Source organism: Carex rostrata, chromosome 4 (assembly GCF_964058835.1).
Source record: "Carex rostrata chromosome 4, lpCarRost1.2, whole genome shotgun sequence".
NCBI lineage: Eukaryota > Viridiplantae > Streptophyta > Magnoliopsida > Poales > Cyperaceae > Carex > Carex rostrata.
In genome coordinates, this window is record NC_135921.1 from 4,313,752 (window position 1) to 4,334,354 (window position 20,603).

Consider the following 20,603-nt stretch of genomic DNA (forward strand, 5'->3'; position numbering starts at 1 on the left):
TTGATTCATGTGGACATTACATTAATTATGTCCATTATTGGAAAATTTATCTTTTTAATTAGTCCTTATTAACAAATATAATCCAATTAATGTTGCATTTTTTTTTTTCCTTTTGCCTACCACTAAGGCCTTACTTCTAGAGTGCAATGCACAGTTACCAACACGGCTCCTTTATCTCCTTTCGGCTATCCAATAAGCCGTTGTTTCTAACATCCATTATCTCCTTTATCTCCTTTATCTCCTTTATCTCTTGAATAAGCCGTTGTTTCTAACATCCAAATATAAAATTTGGTCTCCAAACACATTTTAATATAGATTAAACATCTAACGGTTTGGATCGGCTATTTGGATTTCGAAACTAGAGATATGAGCGCGAATTAAAACACCCCCATTAATTTACGAAGTAGCGTAGCCTTACTCTATATATATATATATATATGCTCGTTAAAACATTGATATATTAGCATGGAAATCTTGTTTTCACTGCGGTTCAAATTGAAGTATATCAAATGTGAAATCAATTACATGCATAACTAAAGAAGGCTAATCTGCTGTGGTCAATATGAACTAGATTTAATTTCTCCAAATTCCGTATAGTACAATCAAAATATGATCTAATTCTTTCGGTCTAAATCACAAAGAACAAAAAGTTTTAATTTGGACATGCAATATATATATATATATATATATATATCATTTATTTTTATAAATAGTACTCCTGAGATTGACCTTCAAAAATGAGTCCCCAACCAGGCAGCCTCTGCCAAAAAAAATGAGTCCCCAACCTATATAAGAAAAAAAGACAGTACAAATATATATATAGACCTTCGACCTCGGAATTATAGGGTGTAGTGCTAAATTTGATTGAGACTTTTGGCATTTTTGAACGTCTATTTCACTAGTACATTCAATTATATGTGAAATGAAAAGGATATAGTTGATCTGCAATAGTAGAATACATCTATAAATTAATGTGCTTTATTATTGTAAGATGACTCTTCTGGGGAAGGGTTATAAAGATTGTTTTCAATGGTTTTTTTAAGTAATTAATTTTTTTTGGAAGATGCTTTTTTAATTTCATTGATGGGATAGGATCACAATTCACATATATACCCACATTTTAATTGTAATTTGATGATATATATATGAGGAGGGTTAAAATGCACCCTCTCTTTTGTGCTCCTAACGTGCACCTTCCTCTTATATTTTCATTTTCAAAGTTCAAATAGTTGATTCGAACCTTCCAACGTGTTCTCCATATTAAAATGTGCTTGGAGACCAAATTTTACATTTTTTGAAATTTGTTTACTATTGTTTCAGAATTTTTGAAAATCATCACTTTGCTGAATTTTTTATTATTGTTTAGCTTAATAAAAAATTCTGAAAAAATAGTAAAAAATTTCCAAAAAATATAAAATTTGGTTTCCAAGCACATTTTAATATAAAGAACACGTTGGAATGTTCGAATCAACTATTTGAACTTTGAAAATGAAAATATGAGGTGAGGGTGCACGTTAGGAGCACAAAATTAAGGAATGGTGCATTTTAACCCTCCTCTATATATAGATATCAATTAATTAACTTCAATATAGATGCATGTTTGTGATAATTTCTAAATTGAATTCTGACATTAGTAGTGCAATGTGCAAACGGAGTATAATTATCTTATTGATTAATTAAACAAATTAAAATTAGTAATATGTTGGGAGTAGAATATATGTATTTTAATCGTTTTAGCCTGTCATCACAAACATGTTGTGCAATTGGGATACATTATTGGTCTAAGTGATGGCATAGTGGTTTGAATTCAAAACTGCCTAGCAATGCATGCAGAACGAGATATACATATGACCAATCATACGCATAATAATTAAACATCAACTCAGTTTCGAATCTGGACTACACGTGCATGTGTTAAATTAAGCCGCAAATATTTCAGCTGGTTCAAAAAGGCTCCAAAGACAGGTCGATCAAATGGAATTACAAATTCCATACTACTTTCCAAGCACAAGCGTGCTTCCACCAAAGCAACAATGATATATGATCATTCGTATCTTTCCAAGATTTGTACCAAGATCTCTTTAGCTATGCTAGTGGACTAATTATTTGGCTATAGCTATAGTATGGGGTAGCTGGCATTGATGTGCTATGATATGAATCCATCTTGGTTTCGTTTTCATATTTTTAGAAACTAAAAAGAAATTATAGGCAACAAATTTTTTCACAAGTGTTACATAATAGCCATACAGTGTGTGGAAAATTAATGGTTCGATCTCATTGACCTGTCCCTAATGAGTTGCCGGGTCATGAAAGCGAGAGAAGGAAGGAGATGAGAGGTTTGCAAATTTGATAGTTCTTACTATAGCACTGAATTAATCGTTTAGTCCCATTAATTTTTGAATTTTCAGTGGACTTAGCACGGTGCAACCAGAACTATAATCCTTCAATTCCAACAATAGTTCAGTTTCAAGAATACTCCTCTGAGACCGAATGATCAATAGTTCATCAGTCTCATCTATATTATAAAATAAAATGTAGGCTACTGCCTAAATGACCTTTAGATGTCCAAGCGCATGAATGTAGGTCACAACACGTGTCCATTTTGTTTTTTTTTTGAGATTGTCCTTGGACTTTTATTACATTCGGATATGTAGTAAAGTAGCTCTACTTTATGTCAATTATTAGGGGTCTTCCCTCGTTTATATAATGGCGATTGACACTGCATGAAAAAGAACCCACAAGAGAGAGCACACCAAATGCTTCAGGGACTAATTTTGATTGGTGTACATGTGTGTCTACCTCATCAATCATGCATGTTCAGTCTTCAGTGACCTCTATCAAGGATTTATTTTTATGAATGGCCTGCCTATTCTATATTACTCAAATTTTACATTATTTCGAAATAAATGAATTAATTAAAGAATCAGGACATGATCAACTAGTCCTTGGAAATCAAATCTCTTTATGAAATCATATATATCAGACATATATCCTCACAGTTAAATTTCTCTATGAAATCCAGTTCGCCATGTGTTGTAAAAGTGCAATTGCTACAGTGATATATATGGTACTGGCGTGCCCCCACTGACAGTGAAATTTTATGATCGGTTGATTTCAAAGGGACTAACATTTGATTGGTGCATTTCAAATCGAGACAGCCTACCTCCAGTGCAATGCAGGCGCCTGTTCCTTCACAAGATCTAGATTGCGCAATTTAATTTAAAAATATATATGCTGGATTTCATGTATGATTAAAGATAACGTCACTGAAATTATCACGAGTAATAAATTGTGCGGCAAAGAAGAACTTGTTGTGGAATCATAAAGGCCAAATAATAATGCCTTATCTAGAGATCAAACAATTACATCTCATCTAGGGGTCAAACACTTACACCCGGCACCATTGGAAAAAATAGAATCAGTATCGGTTATATACAGATATCAGTATCGGTTCACAACCGATCCTGATGAGGGCGACACAGATACCAAACAAATCTGTATCGGTTGTTACAACCGATGCAGATAGGTACTAATCTGCATCGGTTCTAATTAACAACCGATGCAGATAGGTACTAATCTGCATCGGTTCTAATTAACAACCGACACAGTTCTATTTTGTAAATTAGATTTTTTAAAATTCAGGAAAAACTATCAGAATCGGGTGTACTGTACAACCGATACAGATGTATATTTTCAAATTATATTTTTTAAATTCAGAAAATAGAGTATCAGCATTGGTTCTGACTTAAAAACCGATACTGATTTGTATTTTAATTCAGAAAATAACTATCAGCATCGGTTCTTAAGTAAGAACCGATGCTGATACTCAATTGAATTTTTAAAAAATATTTTTTATTAAATGACCAGCTTCCATATTTATTTAGCTGGCCGAAATTTCAAATTATCACAAATCCTAAATTATCAATAAAACACATTCTAAATTAATTTTCAATAAAACACATCCTAAATTAATTATCAATAAAACACATCATAAATTAATTATATATCATACACATCCTAACTTATTACAAAAATTTCATGTTCCTAACTTCCTCTCGTCTTAATTTCTTTCAGCAAGGCTTTGGCCCACATTTGGCGAAAGTCGGCCAAGCGTTGTAACGTATATTTAGCGGGAATATCCTGCATTTTTAGAATTTGTGAAGAGCATATATATACAATTAAATTGTGTATTTTATTATATTTGAAGCAACAATTCTTATTTTTGAAAAATTTATAAATGCATATATACCTTCAATTGCGGAAAAACATCGAGACAGTGGTTTATTATGTCTTGCATGAGCAACATGGTATAATATGCACATTCCCAGCCGGCTGGTTGTTGTGGGCACTACATAATAAGTTTCAAAAAAAAAATGTTTGTATTACGAGCATACAAATGGCTTATATGTATATTCATTATAATTATACCGCAATATGAATTTTTACCTTGCAATCGTTACGAACCGTTAAAGAAGCACCCATTTCCTTTATGAAGACGCTGTTGAAATATGAAAACATTGAACAATCAGTACTTACGATACATTTTTGAAATGATAATATAATAATAAAATCATTAGTATTCTAAAAAAACGTAAAATTTAGGAAAGACACTTACTCATCGATAGCAGCACTGATCATCAGCATTCTTTTACCTTTCTTATCGGAATCGTACACGTACAATGCACGTTCTCTTGGCATAAGCACGACCAATATCCAATGATTTCTGCATGTTAGGTTTGTAGCATGTCATATTATTCAATTTATATGAATTGAAAGAAATATAATAAAATTAGAATATATATAAATGTAACACTAACATCTGATGGTATGGTATGAAGATTAATCTCTTGTCCTGATTTTCTCGGAGTGCTTTCCCTATGAATTGAAGAACACGTCCTCGGTCATCATTCAACAGGGTGGCATTCGTTTGACTGGGGTCCATGAAACCAACCTGCTCATCGGGATATTCCTCCTTGAGGTATTTGTGCCAATACCTACAAAATAAAGACACAAAGGTGATCTCAATTTTGTGAAATTTGAATTACAAGTACTAAACATCTGCAATTATTACAAATATTAACTCACAGCATCCAGATCTGAACAACTGGTACAGTGAGCCACTCCCGTGGAGTAAGCAAGGCCGCATAATCATCTGCATAGACGCATATGGAGTCATCTGAACATAAAAGATCAGCTGGGGAATCGATTTCGATTGGGCTGCCATCTAGCTCCGAAAACCGATCACGAATATGCTTGAATGTCTGTCCCAGCTTGTCAAAATTGATACCATCAAATGCCTTGCAGTGACTCGTTGCTTTCGGACCTCCAGGAATAATCATTTCTTTGCGTGGTTCCTGCAAAATTTCATAATAAATTGAAGTAAAATCCAAAATCATCTATAACTCTATCACATAGATACTAATTCGGAAGTATAAGAACTTGTAATAATAATATACCTCAGCTGAACCTATCGCTATCATGGACATCGGCCATGCAGTGAAACTGCCGAGGGCATCCTTTAGGGTTTCCTGCTCGCCATTTGGTACAGGTAATGGGTGATTTATGAAGTCCGCATCGAAAATACCATCCACCATCACTCTTGCATGGTCGAGCGGCATCGGTCTGCCGTGAATTGTTCCACCGGGTGCAACTGGAACATGAATTGTCCCCACGGCTACTGTAACAGTGTTCCCATTGACAGCTGCCTGGAGTTTGCAGCTTATTTCTGCCTCCTGTTCAGATATATGTATTTACTCGAATAAACTAAAACGTATGAACAGTACAACATGTAATGGAAAATAAATGGTGAAATTTGAATATTATTGAATTTGAATTTGCATTACCTCAGTATACCCGGAAAGATCTGCAATTGGTTTGACTGACTGGCTGCTGCTCTGAAGGACTGTTGGGGTAAACGTCTGAACTTGTTGGCCCATTGACTGCTGAACCAAAAGTGCAAGTTGAGACTTCATTTCTTCCCTCATTTTTGCTTCTAGTCTCACCTCTATTTCTCTTACTTTGTCCTCCATTTCTTCCCTCAGTTCTTCCCTCATTTTTGCTTCGGAACTCGAGGGAGCGCGTCTCCTCCTTATTGAGCTCTTCTCGTATGTTTTCCTGATAGGAACCAAACCTCCCACTCCTCTCACCCTCCCAGGATGTTCCGGATTTGGCAGAGATTTTCCGAGAACATCGTCGTATCGTTCGACGGCCAACAAGCCTTTTTTCAGAGCCGCCTCTTGTTCTTCCTGGAATGACAACATGTTATAAACTAATAAATTAACGTAGAGGTTTCAATGAATGACAATATCTAAAATTCTTACAATAAACTAATAAAGTAAAGTAGAGGTTTCAATGAATGACAATATCTAAAATTCTTACAATCTTCTCGATGACCGGTACGTATGTTTCTGGATAAAAGCGTTCCTTGGTCTCCTTATCGAGCTTTTGTCTTCCTAGTCTCCAGGTGACGTGCCTATGCTCAATCGACATATCAAGGACCTCTTCTGGTTTCAATGCACTTGTTGAGCCTTGGGAAAACGGATCACTAGATGTTTTCTCGTCTGCAATCGTCTGCATAGCATCTGTAAGCCTACTCCGAAAACCCTCGCTCATGTAACCTCTAGATCCGAAGAAATGCGGATACTCATTTTTGGCCTGATTCTCCTTTCCAATTTTGCTAGCAGTCTACAATTAATATGTCAAGACAATCATTGTAGGCCTTAATTATAAGAGAATTTGAATTCTTACTTAGAGATAAGGTAGGTGATCCGCAGAAATAAACATACCTCAAACTCCTCCGTCTCTCGATACTTGACAAATACCTCCCAGTCTTTTTCTTCCATATTTTGTTTGGCAAAATCGGGAGTCTCACCCGCGCGCCACACTTTAGTCATCTCGGTTCGCCACCTCCGGTGATAAGTAGCCATCTTCTGATAATAATAGTTCCTCACTTTTTCGTCCTCTTTTATACCCCATCTCAGCTGCCAAACAAATAGAAATCAAAATTTAGAGTTAGTTAATATCAAATGAAAGCTTGTGAACTTAGTACTACGTTATTTACCTTCAGTGTTTCCCATATTTTTCAGCTTGTTCTCTTCTGGAACATCTTTCCACAATACGAAACTTATAGGAATATTCATTCTCACCAATATACCGAATTCCGTTGGAAAAGACGTTGTATCCATAGTAACAACCGGCCTGTGAAACTTGTCAAGTTCCAGCTCTTTCCCTTTCTCGTTAAACTTCTCCTTGATTGCATTAGGCCATCTTCCTCGTTTCTTAGCCGAGGCTGTCTGACTATTGCTTTCCATATCTGAATTTGCAAATAGGTTAACAATATAACAAGTATCAAAAATTGCAATTTCAATATGACAAAAAATTCGAGTTTCTAAACTCAATATCTAACAATTTCAAACAAGTATCACCTTCATATAATTTACCAAAGTATCACAAGAATATAATTTACCCAAGTATCACAAGAATATATATGTTCATACAAATTCAACATTTGTATGAATCTCTAAACAATTCTTAAACAACTAATTCAACATTTCTAAACAATTTCAAGAATTTCTAATCCGAAGTGGTCTAAACAATTTCTAAACATTTGTAAACAATTTCAAGAATTTCTAATCCGAAATTCTAAATAATTTCTAAACAATTTTGTAATCAATTCATAATAAACCAAGGGAGGGAGAGGGGACTTACTACATTCACAATTATTTAAGCATACACACATTCACAATTATTTAAGCATATACCCGAATCTATAAGCATATACAAGTTTCACAAGAATTAAATTGGCAAACCCTAAACCCTAAACCATCATATACATACAAATTATGCAAGTACTATCACAAGAATATACCCGAATTAATCTAACATACATACATTCACAATCATTTCGGTTTGGTAATTATTCACAATCTAACATACATACATTCACAAGCATATACCCGAATCTGATATACCCTAAACCATCATATACATTCATCATATATATTCACAATCATATACCCGAATCTAATATACCCTAAACCATCATATACATTCATCATATACATTTCGGTTTGGTAATTAACTAGTTAACTAAAACAATTACTTATTCAATTAATGTAACAATTCAATTAATTACCCGATTTGAGAGGGAGAGGGAGGCGGAGCAAACGAGCCGACGGAGGTCACAAGCCAACAGAGTCGACGGAGGAGAAGAGCCAACGGAGGAGAAGGAGAGAGAGGGGTCACGGCCAAGGAAGGAGCTAGAGAAGGAGGTCACGGCTAAGGAAGGAGGAGGCGGAGGAGGCCGAGTGAGGCTAAGGAAGGTTACGGCGGAGGAGAAGGAGCACGGCTAGGCCACGGCAGAGGAGAAGGAGCACGGCTAGGTCACGGCTAGGTCACGGCGGAGGAGGAGCAAGGCTAGGTCAGCACGGTTTAATTTTGAGGTTTTGAGGTTTTGAAAAATGAGTAAGTTTTAAAGAATATAGAGGCGCCGGTTGGAGAGGGAAGCCTATCAGCATCGGTTCCTAGCTTAAGAACCGATGCTGATAGTTATCAGCATCGGTTCTTAAACTAGAAACCGATGCTGATAGTGGTATTTATTTAAAATAATGCGGACTACTATCAGCATCGGTTCTTAAGCTAGGAACCGATGCTGATAGTGCTATTTATTTAAAATTGTGTTATTTTATATTTTTGTATAAAAAAAACATGTTTATGTGTTATTTTATATTTTTGTATTTTAAAATTTAAAAAAAGGATTTTTATGTGTTATTTTATATTTTTGAATGTGTATGTTATTTTAAAATATAAAAAAATCATGTTTATGTGTTATTTTATATTTTGTATTTTAAGATTTGGTGTTATTTAGTTTCAAATAACACCAATGTCATATTAGCCTAATTCATTTTTGTATGTGTAACTAATCAGCATCGATTCCTAGCTTAAGAACCGATGCTGATAGTGCTATTTATTTAAAATAATGTGGATTACTATCAGCATCGGTTCTTAAGCTAGGAACCGATGCTGATAGTGCTATTTATTTAAAATAATGTGGATTACTATCAGCATCGGTTCTTAAGCTAGGAACCGATGCTGATAGTGCTATTTATTTAAAATTGTGTTATTTTATATTTTTGTATAAAAAAAACATGTTTATGTGTTATTTTATATTTCTGTATTTTAAAATTTAAAAAATGGATTTTTATGTGTTATTTTATATTTTTGAATGTGTATGTTATTTTAAAATATAAAAAAAACATGTTTATGTGTTATTTTATATTTTTGAATGTGTATGTTATTTTAAAATATAAAAAAAGCACGTTTATGTGTTATTTTATATTTTTGTATGTGTATGTTATTTTAAAATATAAAAAAAGCATGTTTATGTGTTATTTAATATTTTTGTATTTTAAAAATTACTTATAAAATAAAATAAAATAAGCTACTAAAATAAAAACATTAAAAATTTAAAAATAAGCTAATAAATTACATATAACATGAAAAAAAATAAGCTACAAGAAGTGTTGAAGAATAACTTGCATGCTTCTCATCGTCGGGTGTTTCAGTGCATTCTGAAAAAAAAACCCGTACCTTTTTGTCAGCAATATTAAAGATTATTAACTCACATTTTAATATTTTTTGACATACCAATATTAAATATATGACATACCAATATTATGACTTGCCAATGGAAACTTCTTCAACCCATTCTCCTTCATCATGATCGATGCGCATGTGACCTGTTTCATTATCCTCAGCGCCCGGTAGAGATGCCATGCCAGTACAAAACGGTGGTATCTCATCAAAATGATCGTACGCTTCTTCGTCTTCCACATTATCAATCCCGATTATACGTCTTTTACCAGAGAGGACAACATGTCTTGAACGATCGGCGGGATCAGTTACGTAGAACACTTGCGTGGCTTGTCTTGCAAGTATAAATGGATCATCCATATATCCAGCTTTACTGAAATCCACCAGAATAAAACCATCTTCGTCGACTTTAACCCCCCTACGGTTATCGACCCATTTACACATAAATAACGGGATATTAAATCTTCTGTAATCGAGCTCCCAAATTTCTTCAATAAACCCGTAATATGACATCGATGCATGCGATGGTCCGGCACCTTTAGGATCTGACAAATCACTCGAAACAGCTACTAACGTCACTCCACTGTTTTGCACGGTACTCTTTGCATCTTGATGTCTTGTGTAAAATGTGTACCCGTTGATGTCATATCCTTGGAAGGTCCTTACGACATGAACTGGACCAAGAGCCAACAATCTGACAATTTCTTTAATGTTTTCTCCCTCCGGAGCTTGCATGACTCTATGTGTAAACCATCTTTCAAAAGTTTTATTGTGTTCGCCGATTAACCACTTGTTAGATTTCTTAGGATTCTGTTGCCGCAAGAGAGTCATATGCTCGTCCCAAAAAGGATGAACGTCAGTGAGGTGTTGCAAAACATGAAAATGTGCTAGTGACATTATTGTACTATCAGGCACGAATAATTTCGCACCGATTGTTCCTACCCCGTGAAGTCTACCCTCGTGCCGAGATTTAGGGATGCCGATGGCTTTGACATCATCCATATAATTAGTACAAAACTCAATAACCTCTTCGGCAGTGTAAGCTTTTACGATGCTGCCCTCAGGCCGATATCGGTTCCTGACATATCCCTTTAACAATCCCATGTATCTCTCGAACGGATACATGTACCGCAAGAAAACAGGTTCACACATCTTAATTTCTCTAATTAGGTGAACGATTAAATGAACCATGATGTCAAAAAAAGACGGCGGAAAATACATTTCAAGATGACAAAGAGTGACAACAACCTCCTTCTGCAGAGCATCTAGCGTATCAGGATCATTTACTTTGCAACAGATGGCGTTAAAGAAAAAGCAAAGCTTCGTAATGGTCTGCCTAACACACTTTGGCAATATGCCCCGAATTGCAACAGGAAGAAGCTGTGTCATTAAAACATGACAGTCGTGAGACTTCATTCCTGTCAATTTTAAATCATCCAGTGAAACTAGGTTTTTAAAATTCGAAGAATATCCAGATGGAACTTTGACACCATGAAGGCATTCCAGTAAGCTTTTTTTCTCTGCTTTCGATAGCGTATGCATTGCGGGTTTTAGATATGTACAAGTTTTTCCTTTTTCTCTTTCCTTCTCTGCTGGTTGTAGATCTGGCCTTATGTTCAAGAATTGCATGTCTTTCCGAGCATTGATACCGTCCTTAGTTTTACCCGGAATATTCAATAATGTTCCAACTATGCTATCACACACGTTTTTAACCACATGCATCACATCGAGACAGTGTCGAACCTCTAAGTGCTCCCAGTATGGTAAATCCCAGAATATTGACCTCTTCTTCCAACATATTTTCGGAGCCCCTTTCTTTCTCACCACCTTCTTTTTAAATTTACCCAATTGAACTTTCAAATCTTTTACTCGCGAATAAACTTGCTTACCGGTCAACGGGTAATTTGCTCTGGTATTCTCGGTCTTTCCATTGAATTCTTTTTTTCTCTTTCGGTGTGCGTGGTTGGCAGGAAGAAATCTACGATGACCCATGTACACATTTTTAGAGGAGTTGGGTAGCCACACATCGACTGTATCATCCAGGTAAACAGGGCACGCTTTCTCTCCTTTAACACTATAACCCGACAAATTTCCATAAGCCGGAAAATCATTAATGGTGCAGAAAAGCATGGCCCGTAAAGTGAATTTATCCTTGCTGTATGCATCATACATTTGCACTCCGGGTTGCCATAATTCTTTTAAATCCTCAATCAATGGCGGTAGATATACATCTATGTCGTTCCCGGGCTGTTTGGGTCCTGATATGAGCAAGGTCAACATGATGTATTTGCGCTTCATACATAACCAAGGCGGAAGATTATAAATGCACAATAAAACCGGCCAACTGCTATGCTTGCTGCTCATGCTACTGTGGGGATTTATTCCATCTGCACTCAGCCCAAGCTTTAGATTTCTAGGGTCACGTCCGAATTCAGAAAACTCTCTGTCAATATTCCTCCACTGGGGAGAATCAGCGGGGTGCCGTAATTTCCCGTCTTTCTTCCGGTTTTCGGCATGCCAACGCAGTAATTTTACATCTTTAGCATTTGAGAACAAACGTTCGAATCTCGGTTTTACGGGGAGGTACCACAATGCTTTTGCAGGAGGTCCTTTATTCGGTTTACAATCATCACTTTTATCACTGGCAATCTGCTTTGGTTTGTAACGTGATGCACCACATTTTGGACACTCGTGAAGGTCTTCATACTCATTTCGATATAATATACAATCATTTGGGCACGCGTGTATTCTTTGAACTCCCAAATCAACTGGGCACAATATTTTCTTCGCTTCGTAAATATTGGGTGGTATCTCGTTTCCTTCCGGAAGCATTTCTTTTAAAGTTTGTAATAGCTCAGTAAAACTTCTATCACTCCAACCGTTAGATGCTTTAAGGTTATACAATTTTAATACACCTTTCAATTTTGAAAATTTAGAACAACCAGGATACAATTCCTTATTAGAATCTTCGTACAAATTCTCAAACAAACAATACTGCTTATCATTATCAAAATCCTCTTCTATATCACGTAACATTTGATCAAAATTATCACATTTATCTACCACTATATCATCATTTTCTTCGGTATGATACTCCTGTTGCTCAGTACGAGTACCTACGTCGGTTTCCAATCCCCGTAAGTCATTCCCCTCATCCCCAACGGTATGGTATTCCTGATGCTCAGTACCAGTACCTATGTCGGTTGGAAAACTCTCACCATGCCATATCCAACACTTATATCCTTGCTTGAATTCACGACGGATTAAATGGCTCCTCACTTGGTTCGAGTTGGAAAATTTTTGACCATTGTTACAATCACGACAAGGACACGACATCATTGTACTCCCCTTATTCGCCATATCTTCCATAGCAACTCTGATAAATTCCTCGACACCTGTCGTATATTCATCCGATAGACGTGATGCTTCGTACATCCAACTGCGGTCCATCTGCAATTATAGTAGAACACAATTAATTTAGAACAAACTTGGGGTACTAAATTATATTCACAGTAAGGCTTACATGGGGCCTGGTTACCATCCTATCCCACTCTTTGAATACTTCGTCTCAGTAGTAATCACTTGGTAGTCGTGTTTTAGTATTTAAGAAAATTTCGGCAGCATTTCCCCTTAGTTCCCCGAGTATTCGGGGAACTAATAAGGAGAAATGCTGCCGAAATTTTCTTAAATACTAAAACACGACTAACAAGTGGTCACATCCTAATTGAGACAAAGTATTCAAAGAGCAGTCCCAAAACGGGGACTATTCAAAATTAATCCCTAATGGATTAATTTTGAACGGGTATCATGACTTAAAGGCATTAATCATGCGGTTTTGGCTCTCAAGACAATACTCTAGCTACATACTTACTACAAATCTATTTAGTCTAGCTATCGAAATACACATTTATGCACAAAACTAATTAAACATGAGTTTTATGTTGTACTTACAACTTTTTTAGATGCCGTACCGAGTGAGATGAAGATCGCTGCACCAAATCTCTCAATAATAGCCAAACTACAAAATTAAACCATCGAAACCTAAATAAGAGATGTATATATATAACATGGACTTGGCTACGATGCTATATATGGGTTGCATAGAGGCCTCCCGTGCTACGGTTCAATATTTGAGTTTTCAAAATACTCACGGTCGATCCGAACAGTTTATCTTGTTCTCCGTATTAATATGTGTTTGGAGACCAAATTTTACATTTTTAACTATTTTTTTAGATTTATTGAAAATCGTTGTTTTTCAGACAAATCTGGACCATAAAAAAATAGTAAACAATTTCCAAAAAATGTCAAATTTGGTCTCCAAACACATATTAATACGGAGAACAAGATAAACGGTTCGGATCGACCGTTAGTATTTTGAAAACTCAAATATTGAGCCGTAGCACGGGAGGCCTCTATGCAACCCATAGCATATTAGCCAAATACTATATAACATATATATGATGCATGCTAGGGTATATATGGGTATATATCAAAAGCTCAAATGTAGCATGCATGTGCAAATATAGTTATATCAAAAATTCATATATATCATGAATTTGCTCATCTTCACATATAAAGAAAAGCTTAAAATATAAAAATGTATTAAAACCTAAAAGATAGATTAGGGTTTATAAAATGGGCCGAATTAGAACCTAAATTGTGCTAGATCTAACATCAAACTTGAGAAAAGAGATGATTAATCAATTAATGAACCTGAGAACGAAGAGTGAGATAGCTGATCAATGCCCAGTAAGATAGCTGCTGCGCCAAGCAATGGAGGAAGAAGAAAGAAAAATGATTCTGTGAAGAATCAGACTTCGGGATAAAGCTAAATATGAACTATCAGCATCGGTTCTAAGCTTAAAACCGATGCTGATACTATCAGCATCGGTTCTAAGCTTAGAACCGATGCTGATACTTTACAATCAGAATCGGTTCTAAACTTAGAACCGATGCTGATAGTATCAGCATCGGTTTTAAGATTAGAACCGATGCTGATAGTGCATGTGTTGTGCTTTCATTAGCTTTTAGTATCGGTTTTAGTGATAGAACCGATTCAGGTAGGTATTAGTATCGGTTGGTTAGTACACCCGATCCAGATAAGCCGATCCTGATTCCTGTTTTTCCACTAGTGCGGGGAAGGAGAAACAGTTCTCCACCTTAATCTAAGGACCGTCTTATACTAAAGAGACCCAAAACATAAATCATATGTACGGAACATAATACTTGATTCCATGTTGTTTGTCATAAAATAACAAAAGCCTTGTAGAGCAAGCCATCTCCGTGAGCACGAAACAAGTTTTCAATGGCAATAAGTTCTTCTCGCCTTTTGTCGTCGGGTCGAGTAATAAGTCTTCCAAGACAGCAATGTGTGGCCCTTGAGAAGAAGAAGAGAAGGCATACAGAACTGTATTTTTCTTAAGAGAAAAATATATGTTAAGTTTCTGTGATTTTCTTGGTTACCTTGTGTCTTGGGGACCAATCCTTATATATAATAACCTTTATGGTTATCTGCCAAATTGAAAAAGGTATTTTGTGATGTGCATCAAAAACCGTGCTAGCGCATCAAAATTTGTGCGACTGCATCGATATCCGTGCGGACAGCACAACCCTCCATAAAGGTAGATTTCTGACCTCATAAAAGATATTTTTCTGAATTGCAAATTTCTAAATCAGTCCATCAATGATTTGATATTTGCCTAAATTGTTCTACACATTTATGGACTACATCCTAATGAATATATTAATTGTCTATTACCTTATTTGATCATTTTAATTGACAATCATATATGACAGTAAACAATCCATAATTAGATTACATATATGTTCAATGTTGGCATTAAATCCAACGAGATTGGCAATAAATCAAAAGATCTCTCACTTGAGCAATATGTCATAACTTTTTAATTATGCATTGTGTTCCTTATGTGCGCACATTTCTTTACTGTCTTCCTTATATATTCCCAAACCAATTCGGTCCATCAACTATACCAGTAAAGGACTAAAGCGGCATTCGTCGCATTTATTCGCAACTAAACCCTCAATAATCACATCACTAATACAGCTGAATGACATGAATCATGAATCATGATGTGGATGTGTAGCATGGAAATTACATGCAATTGTGATCTTCACATGTCTATTTCTAACTTGGTCTCCCACTTAAATCTTGAAATTGAATTTGATAAATTAACTGAATATTCAAACATAAACGAGAAACAAAATTTCGAAACTTCATAATATATATAACACTTGTTACATGTCACAAGTTACATATCCAAAATTACAATGAAAAATAGAACATTAAATTTCAAATAACAGACTCCCACTAAAACTGAATATTCTCGATAGAGATATACCCATATGAGCAACATGCTCTTCAAACTTAGCCGGTGTCAATCTCTTAGTAAGAGGATATTTTAACATAGAGTCTGTTCCTACATGTTCTATTTTCAATTCACCATTTTATACTCTTTCCTTTATTTTACTTTATTTTAGCATTCTTTCATTAACTGAATAATACTTGAGGCACTCGTTGAGACTAGATTTGTCTCCTTTCCCTATTGAGATTTATTTTTTGGTTACTGTTTTGCTTGTCATATTTAAGGAGAACCTTATTGATATAATTCCTTTGGAATAAACTTAGAATACTTTTGGATCTCATCCTTAGTATTTTCATCCCTAGGCTAAATGATGCATCACTAAAATCTTTCATCTCTGAATTCTTTATCAGAAAGTTCTTAGTTACTTGCAACATATTTATATCAATATTGACAATCCACATATAAAACCATAAATACAAACTCACTCCCATAGAACTTAAGGTATACAAAATCATTCAATAAATTTATCTCAAAACCAAACGAGATAATCTCACTATGATTTTATAATACCATTATTGAGACATTTTCTTTAGTGAGTGAGTCTATGGTACTATGCATATTATGATTTGGCACCGTGCTACGGCTCTATATTCGAGTTTTCAAATCCTAACGGTCGATTCGAACCGTTCATCTTGTTCTCCATATTAATATGTGTTTGGAGACCAAATTTTACATTTTTTTTAATTTTTTTACTATTTTTTAGATATTTAGAAAATCACTTGATCTGAAAATTCTGGACCATCCAAAAACAGTGATTTTCAATAAATTTAAAAAAATAGTAAAAAAATTAAAAAAAAATGTAAAATTTGGTCTCCAAACACATATTAATATGGAGAACAAGATGAATGGTTCGGATCGACCGTTAGGATTTGAAAACTCGAATATAGAGCCGTAGCACGGTGCCAAATCGTAATATGCATAGTACCATAGACTCACTCTTCTTTAGTTCATAGATGAATTTCTTAAGTTTTCACACTATAGACTTTGCGTCTCTTGACACATAGGTTTCTAGTTGCACCATATAGATTGTTTCATTAATGTCACAATTTAGAAACGCTGTCTTAATATCCATCTACTAAACCTCCAAATTAAAATGCGTACCAATGCCAATATGATCTTTAAAGAGACTTTCAAAAATAGAGTATTGATGATTCAAATAACATATAAATCAATATGCCTTCCTTTGGGCCGACAATATTGATTATATGTAAACATAATAATCATCACTATACTCTATGTGCACATAATTTTAACAATTATTAACCTTCCTTTTGGCCGGTTAATGCTTGCATTAATTAAATAAAATTAAATAAAAAGTCTCTTAAATCTTTAGCGATAAGACGAGTTTTATATTTTTTTTATTAGCACTTCTGAATTTTCTTGAGGGCTTCCAGTATTGTCTGAAACAATCTGGCCTACAACAACATCTTCCAAAACTTGGTGCGGCCCTGTGTGGCCTGCACCCGTCTCTGGATTTTCATTTTGTGCTGTTTCATCTTGAGTTTGAGTTTCAATAATGATTTTGTTTGTAATGGTGTTTTGAGTAAAACTCGGATCTATATCCACAAAACTCGCAATATCTAATGAAATATTTGCATATTCCTTTTCAAAATTAATTATTTTCTCACCCCCCACAAACTCAACATTCTCCAAAAATTTTGCATTTCCTGTCTCAAATACATTATGCTCTGTAGAATTATAAAATTTATAACCCCTTAAGAGCTCATTAATGCCTCTTCATGAACCTCTTCATTATCATAAGACACATGCGATTAGACCTGTTTCACTTTTCCTTTTCCTTCTTTTGAACAGAAGTACTTGTATCCGTAATAGTGGGACAAGTTTCTCTAAACGCAAGGTCCAGATCCATAACACCGAGAACTATTACTATGTTCTCATGTCAAAATTTGAAGTTGGTTCCATTCAACATAAAAAAATGGTGTATAGGCCTTTAACAATGCTAAGTGAAAAATTTCCATAAAAAATCACAAAGAACAATACGAATAAAAAATCTAAATTTATAAATTACATTAAAATAAAGACCCAACTTACTCAAAATATATGAGATGATTTTCCCTTTTGTTACTATACACACGAATTTCACAATTAGGTAAATTCCCAGGTAAGTCAGGGATCCCTAAGGATACACTTCGAATTTCAACTTGCTTAGACAGAACTTTCCTCGACATTGTTACATTCTTAGTATCGTAATTTACCTTAAAAAATCATCACATTTTATGAGACTTTAAAAAAAAAATCATCTTATAAACAAAGTATCGGTTTCCATTAAGCGGCTACCTTTGGGTAACGGCTCAATTTCTTATAATACTTTGGCACAATAATAAAGTACTGATAGTCTAGAACATACTGAACAACATGCCTTCCTTTGGGCCAACAATGTTGACATATGTGTAAAATTTTTTGTCATCACTATACTTTATTATCACTCACTTGTACAAATAATTTTTGTAACCATTACCTTCCTTTGGGCCGATAATGATTACATCCATTAATTGCACCTTAACTTTCTTTTGTAAAATGAATTTAAATTAATCTTGTCAAAAGAAGTACCTTTGGGTACAATTAGGACTCAATTAATTCAATTCGAGATACATACAATTTTAATGCCTTTATAAGAATTATAATTTACACTTTAGCCATAAAACAAAATTGCAATTAAATAAATAAATATAATTGCATCATAATAACTGCAACTTTAATGTAAGAAATTATTCCATAATTTTCTAGAGAGTTCTGTGGCCTCCACGAATTTTAGTGCGATCTGCCAATTTAAAAAATGTATTTTGTGCATTTGCATCAAAAACCGTGCATTTGCATCAAAATCCGTGCTGCCGAATCTGTTTTCTGAGTACCTGTCAAACTACATTTATTATACTGAAAATGACTCATGATCTAGAGAGATTTCATAATTTTGGAAGCACCTTAAGTAACCTTTGAAATTTAGAAATTTAATTCTAAATCTGTATATTTTGTTTTAGGAAATTTATCAAAAATAAATTTCACCAAAAAACTAAAAGAAAATCCATAACTGTCTATTAAAATTTTCCATTAAAGGCTATGTGGAATTTTGCGAAGCCTCTTTGAGTCCACACGTAGGGTTGTACAAAATCTGCTAGGATCGAATTTTGATTAAAAATTTGCGATTTCAATTGGAAATCTTCTAGCAAATTTTAACCAACTTAATAACATAAAAATAGGCAATTATGGCTACAAACTTTTACTAGTTTTGTGCTCTCCAAACAAAAATTTTCAGATTTAAAACAATCAAGAAAAATCAAACAAAAAAATGACAAAAAAATAATCAATAATTTCTTATTCTCTTTAGATCCTAAAAGACTTAATTCTTCGGCATAGGAAGGCTCTAGTACCACTTGTTGGGGAATCATAAAGGCCAAACAATTACGCCTTATCTAGAGATCAAACAATTACATCTCATCTAGGAATCAAACACTTACATCACGGGGAAGGAGAAACAGTTCCCCACCTTAACTTAAGGACCGTCCTATACCAAAGAGAACCAAAACATAAATCATAAGTACGGAACATAATACCTGATTCCATGTCGTTTGTCATGGAATAACCAAAGCCTTGTAGAGCAAGCCGTCTCCATGAGCACGAGACAAGTCTTCAATGGCAAGAAGTCCTTCTCGCCTTTTGTCGTCGGGTCGAGGAATAAGTTTTCCAAGACAGTAAGGTGTGGCCCTTGAGAAATCCTCTCCAAATTTTCCTAATGGATTTCTCTTCTCTATTCTTTGATGGTGAAAGAAGAAGAGAAGAAACACAGAACTGTATTTTTCTTAAGAAAAAAATATATGTTAAGTTTCTATGCTTTTCTTGGTTATCTTGTGTCTTGGGAACCAATCCTTATATATAATAACCTTTATGGTTATCGGCAAAATTGAAAAAGGTATTTTGTGCTGTGCATCAAAAACTGTGCTAGCGCATCAAAAGCTATGCGACTGCATCGATATTCGTGCGGACAGCACAACCCTCCATAAAGGCAGATTTCTAACCTTATGAAAGGTATTTTTCTAAATTGCAAATTTCTAAATCAGTCCACCAATGATTTAATATTTGTCTAAATTGTTCTACACATTTATGGACCACATCCTAATAAATATATTAATTGTCTATTACCTTATTTGATTACTTTAATTGACAATCATATATGATAGTAAATAATTCATAATTATATTACATGTATGCTCAATATTGACATTAAATCCAACGAGGTTGATAATAAATCCAACAGAACTTACTGACACCATTTTCTTGCCGAGGCTCTGGTGTTTGTAAGAGAACAGGAGGAATTGAGTATCTGTTGCTGACTGGATGGAACATATAAATTTCCATGTAATTCTCTTTGCTGATGGTTTTGGTTACTGTGTTCTGGTAGCGTCAATGAGCCAGGGTAAATTTTGATTTTGTAATGTGAATCTACCTTGTATTGTATCTGTTGTAAATTAAACGTTTTATTCAAATTTCTCTACTGGCCGACAAATACATGAAAATTATTTTCCAATATCAAAGCCAGACCCAATAAAGGTTAGGAGAACATTCAGCGCATCAATTTGTAAATGTAATAGTTCTTCAAATTATCAGAAACAG